At 39.5% G+C, this 13,072-nt stretch overlaps 1 long non-coding RNA gene across 1 annotated transcript in view; it reads right to left on the bottom strand.

Moving 5' to 3' along the window:
• Positions 1-13,072, bottom strand: part of LOC126148967 (uncharacterized) — a 399,054-nt gene that overhangs the window by 69,990 nt on the left and 315,992 nt on the right. The window contains exon 5 of the long non-coding RNA XR_007530675.1: positions 1,207-1,341. This is a non-coding gene — a long non-coding RNA (uncharacterized LOC126148967). The remainder of the gene's footprint in view (positions 1-1,206; positions 1,342-13,072) is intronic.

The raw sequence follows: 13,072 nt of genomic DNA, 5'->3' as shown, positions 1-13,072 counted from the left end.
AGGCGAACACTTGTCTCGGATTCTCCTGCTATATTCGACCGTTTCTGAGAAAACGACAGTCAAAGTTTTCGACGTAATGCAGGCATTGTGGCTAGCAGCGCGGCCTTCCAGTTTTGCGTCCCGAGTTCGAAACCCGAATGTTGTTTTGATTTTACTTTCTCTTTTTTCATTTATTTTCTTATGTCTGTAGAAGGTTACTACACTAATGTGTCTTATCAAGTTAGGGGATACCAGGGCGTTATATGAACTGCAAATTACAAATGATTTTCACAATAAATGTCATATATTTATTATATAGTATATTAGTGTATTGTATTTTCACAATCTTTTAAATTCACTTATGCTTATTATTATTTAATTATTTTTATGTCAATTCTTATACTAATTCTTGTATTTATTTTGTACCTATGTTTATTCTACAGGAAGATTTGGTCCGTTTCCTTGGATGATACCGATCGTAGAAACATTCGAAACACAGAAATTCCCATCACCACGAGCATCGCGTGAATTCAGTTTTGTCACAGTGGCATTTCTTCACATGAAACTCACTAATGAAACTTACTGTGGAGGGAAACGTCGTTAACATTTTTGAAGATTTAACACGCTGACAGTAATGTCGCGGTAATCTAGGCATGACGGATCACTCTACCGAAGACTTGCGCTTGCAATTGGTTATGTATCAAGATGCAGTGCAGGAATTCCACCGAAAACGATTTCAAATAATTTTCTCATGCATTTATTGTTTCTTTTCCTTTCTTAAAATTCATTCGCCAGACATACACTTAGATTACGAATAACAACAACGTTATTTCAATGTATATTGGAGAAATCGTCTTCTTACACATGTAGATAAATGAAAAATAAGAACAAAAATAACAATCGGCTTTCGAATACTGATCGCAAACGTGTCAAAGCGTGACGCAAGTCACTGCGCAGCTACTTCAGCTGAACCGTTTACTCACTAAAAGGCACATTAAGTACCTCGAAAAATTTGACCGTCGTTTCCTCAGAAAAGGTCGAATAGCTACTCATAAGGCGATAAACGTATTCACTTATTTTGGTTCATCTCCCTCTGAGTGAAGTGTCTGGGAAATCGGGTTGTGGCTCTTGCTGTGTTCTCCTCGTTCATTCGGAAAAACATGGAGTAAAGTAATAGCAGTTAGGGAAGCGAAGTTACGAGCAGAAAAATGCACATTGCTTACTTACACGACTGAGCAGTGTTGTGTGATGTTTGGGGGCTCACAGTTGTTCGTCCTGTGACAGCTCTGGGGTGAGACCGGCTCCTCGTGGTCCCAAGACTGGCCTCTCTTAGCGTTGCTGGAACTGTTGACGAAGCAGGGCCTGCATGCAATGGAAGGTGAACGTTTAGCGATATCACAGGTACCCGTAAATCTGATAGTGCGTGAGAATGTAGTTGCGTCGCTACATAAACTTGCACTTCAAGACTACATGCAGTATACATTTGTTTACTACCTCCAGCAACAAAATAATTAACAATTATCGCTAAATTTATAGGTGTTGATACACTTGCGGCGATGTAGTTCAAGCTGACGAAGCGTATGTCTACGTTTTTTAATTAGAAAGTAAACGTCACTCTTTTTGTCACTTTCTGAACCTCCTTGGCCGAGGTAAGAGAAGAAAAGAGAATTACGGAGTATGTGTAGATGTAACTATTCGCGCTATATTCTTAGAAGGTGGAAGTTCGATAGCAGGTACCAGGCCAGAACTAAAGTGGTTGTTTATGAACCTTCTCGATCTCTAACATCACATGATTAGCTGCAAACTGTAAAGTTGTCGCTATGCGGCATTTACCCAGGAGGTTAATTGTATCTTACTTAGCTAGAAAAAATTTCTTAGCTCATGAGGAATAGCACCGTATTATGAAACGAAGAAAACCATTTGAAGAAATGAAAAAAGAATATGATAAATGTCTACTTATGTATGAAGAAACAAGATTCTCACGTTTAAGTACAGTGAAAGTGTTCTGTTTACGACGCTCCAGGCATTACAGAACCTCGTATGTTCAAGGACAGGCAAGTATAACCTGCAGACACGTTTGCAAACAAGTTCACAAACCTGGTAAATGTCGTTTACAAACACGGCGATCTGAGTCAAATGAATCGCAGGAATATAGTTGTTTTCTATAGAACAAATAGTTGATGGTTAGTGGTTAAATAAGCAAATGTCTAACAGGCAGACTAAGATAAAAAAACGTACTTATTACAGAATTTTCGGTTTTTTTTTTTTTTTTTTTTTTTTGCGGTAGTGCGTTCGCATCGCATTTGGGAACCATCAAACCGGAAGGGGGGGGGAGGGGAAAAAAAGACCCTTAACCCCAGGGCCCGGATTTTTAGGACCCAAAATACCTGGAAGATCATCACTAAAATGGCCTGGAAATACTGATAAAACTACTATGGATGATGTAAAATACACTTCAAGTAAGTCATAAAAGGAATTAGAGTAATGAAAACTTTGTAGGCGTTCGGAAATGAAATTAAAAAACGGATAATTAAATTAAAATCTCTTTCTTCTTCTGTAAGGTATCTGACTCTTGAAAGATGTAAGAAGATTGTTCTGTGCTAATCATCTTAGAGCAATTACTCTGTACTACAGTGAGCTCCGACTGTCGAAAATGAGGATCATCTATTCTCAAACAACACACCCTTGTAGTTAGAAAAATTTTCAGCATTTGCTGAAAGAATTGGAGGGTGCACTTTCACGTCTTCGTTTAGGTTTAAAAACGAGTCTAAACACAGGAATACCTAGATTTCGCAGATGGACATTACTTTTGGTTCAATATCGCTGTTTTTGCTTCAGTGTCCATACCTGGTAAAAAGTTAACAACAGTATATGATGCGACAATGACAATAAGCAGATGTACCATCAAATTATTTTCCGCATGTGTGAGCATTATTGTTGCGTTTTCCTAGGGCACATGTAGTGTCCATTCTTGCCAACGTTAAAAAAATGAATTGTTCTGTCATAACTCGACATTAAACACAAACTTGTAAAAAATGAAGTAAAATCTTAAAAATGATATCATCCTTCAAAAATCAAATGAAGTACAGTAACAGCATGGCGAGAAACGCAAAATTAAATTTACATTTTAAAATCCAGAATATTCGGAGATTTTAGTACTTGTGAATAATGTGTTGGTCATAAGAATGAAAGATGTCAACAAACTCTGGGCATTACTAATTAACTATAATGAAATGAAGCTGCTTATCCAGTTTGTGACAAAACTACTACATATATACGCTGTTCCATTAACAAGGATATCCAAGGTGTGTGCTCCGTATCGAAAATGTGGCCTTCTTAGAGAACAAAAAAGTCACCCTCCGAATTCCCACATCGCTATGAACGCCCACCTTATTAAACACCGTGATGCATTCATAAGCGGTACATTCACCTGGTATAGAAAGTTTCCCGAAACTGCAAGTGTGCGTGTGAATTCCGATTGGCATAAAGATACGATTGAAAAATCAAGTAATATTGTTAATATGATGACAGAGCAAACTAAGAGATGAACTGTTCAGCAAGAATCCTGCTAGTACAAACTAATCGCGCCAAGTTGAAATAATTGTTCCTTGAGTATTGTTTTGTGCAGAGAAAAAACATACTCAAATGCTGTTTTTTTATTATTTATTGCAGTTCAGAGCACAATACGATAACGAAATATTGCGGAAATATTTTGAAAGTGCCGATAAAGATACCACCTGTCTCAAAGACCCCAAACGATTTGGATTAAGAGAAAAACTGAGTTGTTTTATGTTATGCATTATCCACGGATGGTAAGTGAGCAAGAGCACGGCTTCCACATAAATCGATTTGAAAATCTGTGTAGAAGCTTGTGCTAGTGATCGACAAGCGCAAAATGTGGGAAACGTTACCCACACGAGATTTTCAATAGCAGGAAAACAATTAGCTGAGAGAATAGGGCTTAAGACGGGACCAACAGAAAACAAACTAATGTTGTGAAAGCGTAAAACTTAGGAACGTAAAAATATATTTTACTACAATTATACTATTAGCTTCTTCATATTTATAACTTTCATCAATTACTAAATGTGTAACGTACAAAATTTTGTAAACAAAGGTAATGGCAAAAAATATTTTGCCCCTGCTGACATGAAAACCTGCAGCTCCCAACGTTCAACTTACAGACGTGTAGCTGTCTGCCAACTGATTTCTATAAACGTACGGCCTACGAAAGTGAGGCTGTAATCTTTGCTGCGCCTTCCAATGCTAAAAAGACATCTTTTGCCTATCGAAAGGCGACATATTGACGGTCCGTTGCCTGAACTTATTGAGTGCTCGTTGTAGCTAGATGAACATCTCAGAGACTGAAAAATCATCATTAATTCCACTCACAGTTATTCTGCAGATAACAAAAACCTGTGTGACGTAGGCGTTAAATACACTTCTACCTCGCACTATGGTTTGATAAATAAAGCAAACAAAGAACTTGATTTACATTAGAGTTGTGGTCTATCGGTCCCATTTGTGTTTCCTGACACTATCTGATGACTTTCGGAATGTTTGGAAACAAAGATTTTTTTTCTTCTATCGTGTTCCTTAAGAATAAAATACGCGTGTCTGAAAACCGAAAGCTTGCGGGATCGAGGCAAGGTCGACGTGCAGATGCTTTTTTATTTTGTTTTGTTCTTAGTCTGCCTTTAACTTAGTATTCATCTCTCATTTATGTGAAGATTCTCCAGCAACGACACGTGGTTCAGTTTCCACGTTAAACTGTGGTTCCCCCTTTCCGTGTGCGTTTGGATGACTTGGTTAGGTTAGGTCACGCGAGTCGCTGAAATGTCCTAAAATTGAAAATCTACGCGAAGCTTTTGAGGCGCTCGAAATTGTTATTAGTATTATTATTATGAAGTTCGAGTGAGTCTTAATTTCAAATAACGAGAAGGTTCTTGAACATTAATGAGTACTTAGATTTAAAATTGCGTATAAATTTAAGACTTCTGTCTAAGTATATTCTAACATAGATAAATGTACTTGGGAAAAGTTAACTCTGAACTGATAACATCAAAATGTCGTATATACATTCACAATGAGAAACAAGATAATTTTTATATCAGATTTATTTTTGCAAAAACACCACTACAGCGATGCTCCCATCTTATTGCAACGAACACTTCTTTCTCATTAAAATTACCAAATAAGTAGCAACCAGTCGCAAAATCATGTTTTCTTTATTTACTTTTGCAAATCGAATTCAACTAATTAACAGCCATCATCGCTGCTGCAAATACAAGAATAAAAATAAAAATAATTAATAACAGTGACCAAATGAATAGATGTACATAAAGCAACGTAAAACCAATTAAATGTATATAGACGCTTTAAACCATTTAAAATGCACATACAAATTTACCCTTCAACACATATGTGCCCTGAGTAGTAATACTGTCTTAAGCAGAGGTCAAACATAAAGTGATACATCGAGCATTGACTATGACAACGAGAAACCTAAAGTGATACAGCGCCCCCTTATGGTTTCTCGTTGCCATAGTCAATTCTCGATGCTTCTCAGCTGCCTTTATTTATTTACTTATTTATTTTGCACAACTAGGCATCACGCTCGTCAAGTTCATATCCCACTTGTCTGTTTCCCACTAGTCTTCAATGTATACGAAAATTTAACCAAAACAAAAACTAATAAAAATAACTAACTCAGTTCAAAGACGAAAACAGCATTGTTAACGCGAGAAGTAGAGAAGAACGTTGTGATATTCTGCGCAAATGCTAATAGGCCGTGCTGAGCGTCTGTTGTCCTGGGTAATAAGTTTCTCTTGCACAGAAACATTTAAATTTGCTTAGTACAAAAAACGGAATGTCTCTGTCGATTTAGTAGTGTTACTAAAAGTAAAACGGCACTATCCTCGCACTGACAGCCGACATGAAAACGAATCATATCTCGTAGTAGGTAGTAATGAAGAAAATAAAAGTACTAGCTAAAAACTCTGAGCCATTTACTATCGTAGCTAACAGAAATGTATTGGATACACTATTGTTTTTAACAGTTTGAAAAAAAAGATCTGATTTAGAGAAACTCCATATCCCGGTGCTATAATTCCAACTTTCAGGAACCTCTAGTCCTCTTCCGTTCTTTGTAGGTGTAACAACATGGTGTTTGTGTAAAATCAATTAAAAAGCATTTTTCCTTGAGTTCATTATGTTAAAGTATTGTTAATAAAATCCGTAGGGTGTGTCCCGCTACCACCATACTGTATACTTATGTTCAAAAATGGTTCAAATGGCTCTGAGCACTATGGGACTTAACTTCTCAGGTCATCAGTCCCCTAGAACTTAGAACTACTTAAACGTAACTAACCTAAGGACATCACACACATCCATTTTGGAGGCAGGATTCGAACCTGCGACCGTAGCGGTCGCGCGGTTCCAGACTGAAGCGCCTAGAACCTCTCGGCCACCCAGGCCGGCTATACTTATGTCTTCCGTATTCCAGTGAAATATTGGTGTTTCATTGTCTGTCAACGTCAGGATACAGACTGATAGCTTAAAAGTTCCACAATAAATTCGTTAAAGAGACTATAAATTCCATAGCATGACATATCAGGTACGTTTGTACGATAGCCCTCTGGCACATGCAATCGATAAAACTGATATTTTCATTCATTAGTGTATTATAGCGTCCGTGTCAAAAATCATTTGTGTACAAACATGTGCACTTACAAGATGCTATCCCAGTGCTTTAATTGTAAAATGTGCTTTGATGATAGTACGTTATTATTTATTAATGGCAGATGTTTGCCACGGTCTCTGTTCACCAAGTGAATCAGTGTGGTGCTATTTTGTCGTCATTCGACATGTTCGGACCATGACATGTGCGGTGTTTAGTAGCGCATTATATCAGTTTCACATCTCATTTCCCCTCTTGTATCAATGTAATCCTTCAAAGATACGACAACTTCACTCTGTTACCATAGAACTCCTCAAAAAATTGTACAGTTAATGACATCTTTTTACAAATAAAATATAAATGTTTGTGTTGTGCTATTACGACTGTAGCGCCACTTATAAAGTACAGCTCAGTAAATTGTTCACGGTGCATTTTGCCCCTGCAGGTAGTCTTTAGTTAAACTGAATGTCTTTGGAGTTATTTGAAGATTTCGTCATTGGTGACTGCAAAAATTATGTTCCTGCTTACTAATTCGTTAAAAGAGACTGGAGACAGGATCCGGAAGACTTGGGTTTCCTTTAGTCTTTGCAGTACTCGCATTGTCATCTCCTTACGTCGGTGAGATATTTTACGGTACAAATTAACGGTGATACCCTCAAATAATGTCCAACGCATTTGGTGAAAATACATATTGCAATCGTAATACGCGAAGGGAGCAACAAAGGAAAGAAGGAATGTATTTAAAGAATATAAGTTCCCGTTGAGTTCAAGATCATTAGAGAGTGCTCATGGCGACACATGAGACCAGGCAAGAACAGGGAATTGGCACCCGAAAGAACATCCCACGATTTACTGTAAGTGGTTGACAGAATCACGGAGCATGTACATCTAGTTGACCTGACTGGCACTTGAAGCACGCACTTACCGAATGCTATCCCAGCGCTTTAATTGTAGAACGTGCTGTAACCAAAGTACAGTAGGTTATTGTTTATCAATGGCATTTGTTTTCCGCGATCTCTGTTTGCCACGTGAATCACTGTGGTGCTGTTTTGTCGTCATTGACTTGTTCGGATCATGACTGAAGATACACGTTAATTCTTACAATAAAGTAAAAACAGGAACTAACCACCACTAACAAGTAGTACCAGTGTGCGTCCCGAATCGTCAGATTGATCGTCAGATATCTCATGCTGTACATTTTATGTTGGGTGTTTTCTTTGTGGCGAACGATGATTATGGTGGCGGTATCCTACAGCAAAATATTAAGGGAATTTAACGAAATTTGGACCATAAGAATTTGTTTAACTTGCATCGGATGGTCTTGCGCAATTTTATTGCGCTGTGGATTTCTTTATATGTTTACGAATCGTGGAACAGTAGCTCTTTTTCTGATATATTTTTTGTTAATTTTTTCCTTAAGACAGGACCACCTCAAGGAAACTCAACGAATGGTAGTCAACACCGCATGTACAGCGTAAGTTAAATGTAATTATAAACGTTAATAGACTGTCGATTCTAAGCTGATAATGGAGCTATAACAACGACTTGTTACTGTACTTAGAGTTTTCTTAAGGGTTAACATAAATAATTCTATGAATCGTTGGAGGATATAAAAATAATAAACAGTGAACTTAGGTTTACCAGGTTTTAATTGCAAGGAGTAACTGGGAATGTTGGCTACATAAACCAAGACAGTAGGTATAAACTTCTGTAGTTCAAGTTACTGTTCTCTCTGTAGGAAGAATACAGTGGAGTAAGCATAAAGGTTCCTAGTGAATTCCGCATGTTATTTAGTTTAAAAATGCATCGATGTGTTTCAGTCGAGACATTGCTTATGAATGAAATATATTGTCCACAGTCTGTGTTTTTCAAGTGGAGTTACTACGAATCTGTAGCAGAAATACAATTAATAAATACTGCAGTTACGCTCAGGGGAGTGTATTAACTTGATTTAAAAGAGCAACTCGTCAAGTGTTAGATTCTATGACCCGATATTGTTCTTTCCGCGGAAGCAGTGCAGTTTTTTATTACAAATTTAAAATTTTGTTTAAAAACTATTCACTAATCTTATCCCGTTACTCCAATAACGTATCTACAAAATCTTCGAAAGTAGATATTAATTTCATGGTTATAGACACACATCAATGCGGAAAGAAAGGATTTCACCCGACCTACTAAAACACGATGTCCACTTCCTGTTGCATTCGTTATTCTTAGCGAGGAGGATGGGGAGATAAGCGTTTAAAGTTCCGTCAACATGAGGTCATTACAGACGCGACACAAGCTCGCATTGTGGAAGGAAGGAGAAGGAAAGCGGCCGTGCTCTCTCGAAGGAACCATCCCGGCATTTGTTCTAAGTGATTTAGGGAAATCACAGGAAACCTTCAGCATGGCCAGATGAGTGTCTGAACCGTTGTCCTCCCGAATGCGAGTCTAGTGTGCTAACCGCTGCGCTACGCCGCTCGGTCAGTACTGTTGCCAGTGCGTTGGAGAGCGCATGCAACATTTGCCTTTAGGTGAGATTTTTATCTTTTTTATAATTACGTAGACAGTTACTTGGCAGGTTTTATAGACTCTTTTTTTCTGCGTTGTACCTGTTGACAGCCTGAACGGAATCACTGCTTGGACCAAACTCGTTACGATTTTGTGAAAGTAGTGAAAATTTAAAGAAACGCTGGACTAGTGCCAGCAAGATGAATGCTCTGAGGATTCCGTGCAAACTCAGTTATGTATATGTAGTTCATCTGTAGGGTGTGATGAGTGAGTTTTCGAGTATCAAAATATGCGACATAAACGGCACTATCTTTTGACTGTATGATGTTAGAAGCTTAAATTCTTTACACCGCCAAGGGACCGAAGACATGAATTTCAACTTGATACCTCTACGCGCCCCTGAGAAAAAGCTGTCTCAACTGACGGCCGCATCTTTTAATTGCTTTGACTTACAGATTTCAATTTTTTACAACGGCAAGGGAACGTAGACCTTAGTATTTTATATAAACTCAATAGGATATCTTTACCCGTAGCTGAGAAAAAGGAGTCTTAAAGACAGACGGACAACCAAAGGGCCGCGCGGGATTAGCCGAGCGGTCTTGGGCGCTGCAGTCATGGACTGTGCGGCTGGTCCCGGCGGAGGTTCGAGTCCTCCCTCGGGCATGGGTGTGTGTTTTCGTCCTTAAGATAATTTAGCTTAAGTAGTGTGTAAGCCTAGGGACTGATGACCTTAACTGTCAAGTCCCACAAGATTTCAGACACATTTGAACATTTGAAAACCAAAGGGGTACATATACAAATCGATAATTTTGTAATATTTTCCATTACTTGTACTCAGAAACCTTATTTATTTTCAGATTTCGGGACTGTATACCAATGATAGGTTTTTGATGAGTCAGTTCGCGAATATCAAAATACATGACTTAAAAAGCCGTATTCTTTGACTGGATTGAGTAAAAACTTAATTCTTTTACACCGCCAAGGAATTGTAGACTTTGGTATTTGGCATAAATTTGACTTGATATCTCCACCCATCCCTGAGAAAAAATGGGTCTTAACAGACGGACAGACAGACAAATTAACAAAAAATGAGAAAAAAAAGTTTTTGCGTGACATAATTTCAGATTAACAATTTTCGGCTATTTTTCTTTACTTGCGTTCTGAGACCTCGCTTTCTGCCGAATTTTGTAATTTTAAGCCACTGACGTAGTCGATAAGCTATCGACATCACAAACATACTGCTTGCTACTGGAGTATCGCTAGCCGCAAGTAGCAAGACATGCCCACAGAGTTCCCTGAAGCAACATCGGCGGCCTGTGTTGAAGTATGCTGACACACGGACACGAGGACAGTTCTGCGCCAGGCTACTACGTTCCAGTCAATGCCTAGTCGACGTGAGGCAGCGAGAAGAGAAGGGTGTTAGAGACGACCAATTTGACTTTTCGTGCTAATCAACAAGTCCTCTCTTATTTTGTGAACTTCGTGTTTCAACAGTGCTACAAGAAAGGGTTTCTTTCTATCGACATTACCAACGACAGTCTACTACATCACAAGTTTTAGACTGGTTCTATCAATGTATATAATTGTACGTACCCTGTGACATATATTCACAACAAAGGACACGTTTCATGACAAAAGATAAGTGTTCATCTTGACTGTGAGTTATTTCAATTTTTAGATCTTACGCGTGCGATGATCATTTAATTTATCACCTGTTCAGAAGCCAATTCATTTGCGACAATGCGTCACAACAAGGTCAAGAGAACATACCGTACAGGTTTTGATGAGTAAATTTCCGAGTGTCAGATCAGTGACGTAAATGGCCGTATCTTTCAACTCCATTGACTTAGAAGCTTAAACGTATTACACCTGTTTAGGGAACTAGGTATACTAACTACTGCTTCCCAATATATTTATTCTTTAATGAAATTTGTCATTAAAAATATATCACTTTTTCAAACCAACAGCTCAATTCATGGAAGCAATACCAGAAATAAGAATAATCTTCACAAAGATTGAAAGTCAGTTAGTCTTGTACAAAAAGGTATGCATTATTCAGGAAGACACATTTTCAGTAACTTGCCAGCAGCCATAAAAAGCTTAAAAACCAATGAAATTCAGTTTAAGAGTATCCGAAAGGATTTATTAGTGACCAACTCCTTCTACTCCATGGATCAATTTCTCAGTCGAACCAACTGATTTGTGTGTACCAGTCGATAGTCAAGTTTCAGTCTGCTCCTAATAAGATTAAAGTACCAAGACCAAAGGGACTTCAGATTAGCAATTGTAAATAGCATCCAGAACCAAGTTAAGTAATATCTATGATTTTTATTATTTTAATAAATGTGTGTGAAAATTAATCAAGTTCTGTTTAAAGTTGGTCATCGTCAATCTGCTACTCTAAGCGTGCTAGTGGCATTTCTATCGTCTGGCCTAACGGCAGAAGATAAACACGCCACGATAAGACCACGAGACATATTGCTGACTCTCGCCTACTTCGCTAGAGCGACAAGTAAAAAATCTGATGGTGTGTGTACCGAAGGTCTTACAGTACGCACACCACATTAATATTTATCATGTATTGTTGTTTTCGTGACATGTTCTACATCCTGGAGGACCTCCTCACTACGGATCAGTTGAATGAAAGTAAATCTAACCTAATCTAAACCGCCAAGGACCGTGGACCTTAATATTTGAAATAAATTTCAAATTGGTAACTCCACCCGTTCCTGAGGAAAAGGCGTTTTAGCAGCCGAACAGACAAGCCGGGAGACAAAATGATCCTATAAGAGTTTTGTTTTTACCGACAGAGTTACCGAAAGCCAACAAAACATTGTTGGCAGTGCTGTAGAGAAAGAGACAAATCCGTCTTTTGCGAGCGTGTACTGCACCTGAAAGAGTTTGTTTACATGTACACCGTTATCCACACACGCTGCCCGTGGTATCGACGGCCGGCAGTTTGGCCTAGTTGGCGGCCAGACGCGGCAACGCCGCGCTGCGCCGGGCGGCTTTATTGTGAAGGTCGCGGCAAGGATCGGCACCGGCGCGGACAGAGAAGGACGGCAGGGGCAGGGCGAGTGTTTACCTCGGCAGAAGACACGGGGCCCTTCCGGCAACAGCGCGCGGCCAGTGGGGTAGGTCGCGGCCGGCTGGCGGCGCGCGCGCACCCACCCCGTCTTGCGACGCCAGCCGGCAGACAGCCACGGCCAAGGGCCTCCCACGCTCCCACCAGCCAGGCGTGCGCAAAGGAGAGCACGGCGGGGCGCACAGTCGGCCGCCGGCCGCCGCCGCGGAAACATCCGCTCTCTGCGGTCCGGGCACCCAGCGTCGCCACCTCCCCCACACGTCTCGCCCTCCTAATGCGCAATTTACTTAGACGCTGCGGCGCGGCACGCTCCTTTTTACCGCCCTGCCAGTGTCCAGCTATGTTCATTTGTCTAGCTAAAAGCTGTTGTAGAAAATACGAGACCACTACTGTCTATTGCAGGTCGCAACATACATAGAATTGTCCGGTAAACGGGATGTGGCTAGCTACTGAGATAAACGTTTTAACTTGGCAATGTAAATTGTCAGGTGTATTTTTACAATAAAGATCACAGTTAATACTGCCAAGTCCGTACTAAGTGGCAACACAATGTAAAGTTCACACGCACACCACAATCACACACGTAGCCAGTTTATGGTATTTACACCTGTTACCGAAGTTAGTAGAATTCACCGGATCATTTGTTACGAAAATGCTCGCTCCAATGTTGTGCACTCTGCTCTACGCGTAATACCTGTTCCAGTCTTAGATTGCACAACACGCCACGTGGTTTTAACTAACAGTCAAAAGCAATAATTTTGATATTCCGTCCGAAATTCCACACGACTTCCACTATACCGTTCACTTAAATACACTTTGTACTACTTCGCGAACTC

Source organism: Schistocerca cancellata, chromosome 2 (genome assembly GCF_023864275.1).
Source record: "Schistocerca cancellata isolate TAMUIC-IGC-003103 chromosome 2, iqSchCanc2.1, whole genome shotgun sequence".
NCBI classification, from domain to species: domain Eukaryota; kingdom Metazoa; phylum Arthropoda; class Insecta; order Orthoptera; family Acrididae; genus Schistocerca; species Schistocerca cancellata.
This window is presented reverse-complemented; position numbering and strand designations above follow the sequence as displayed.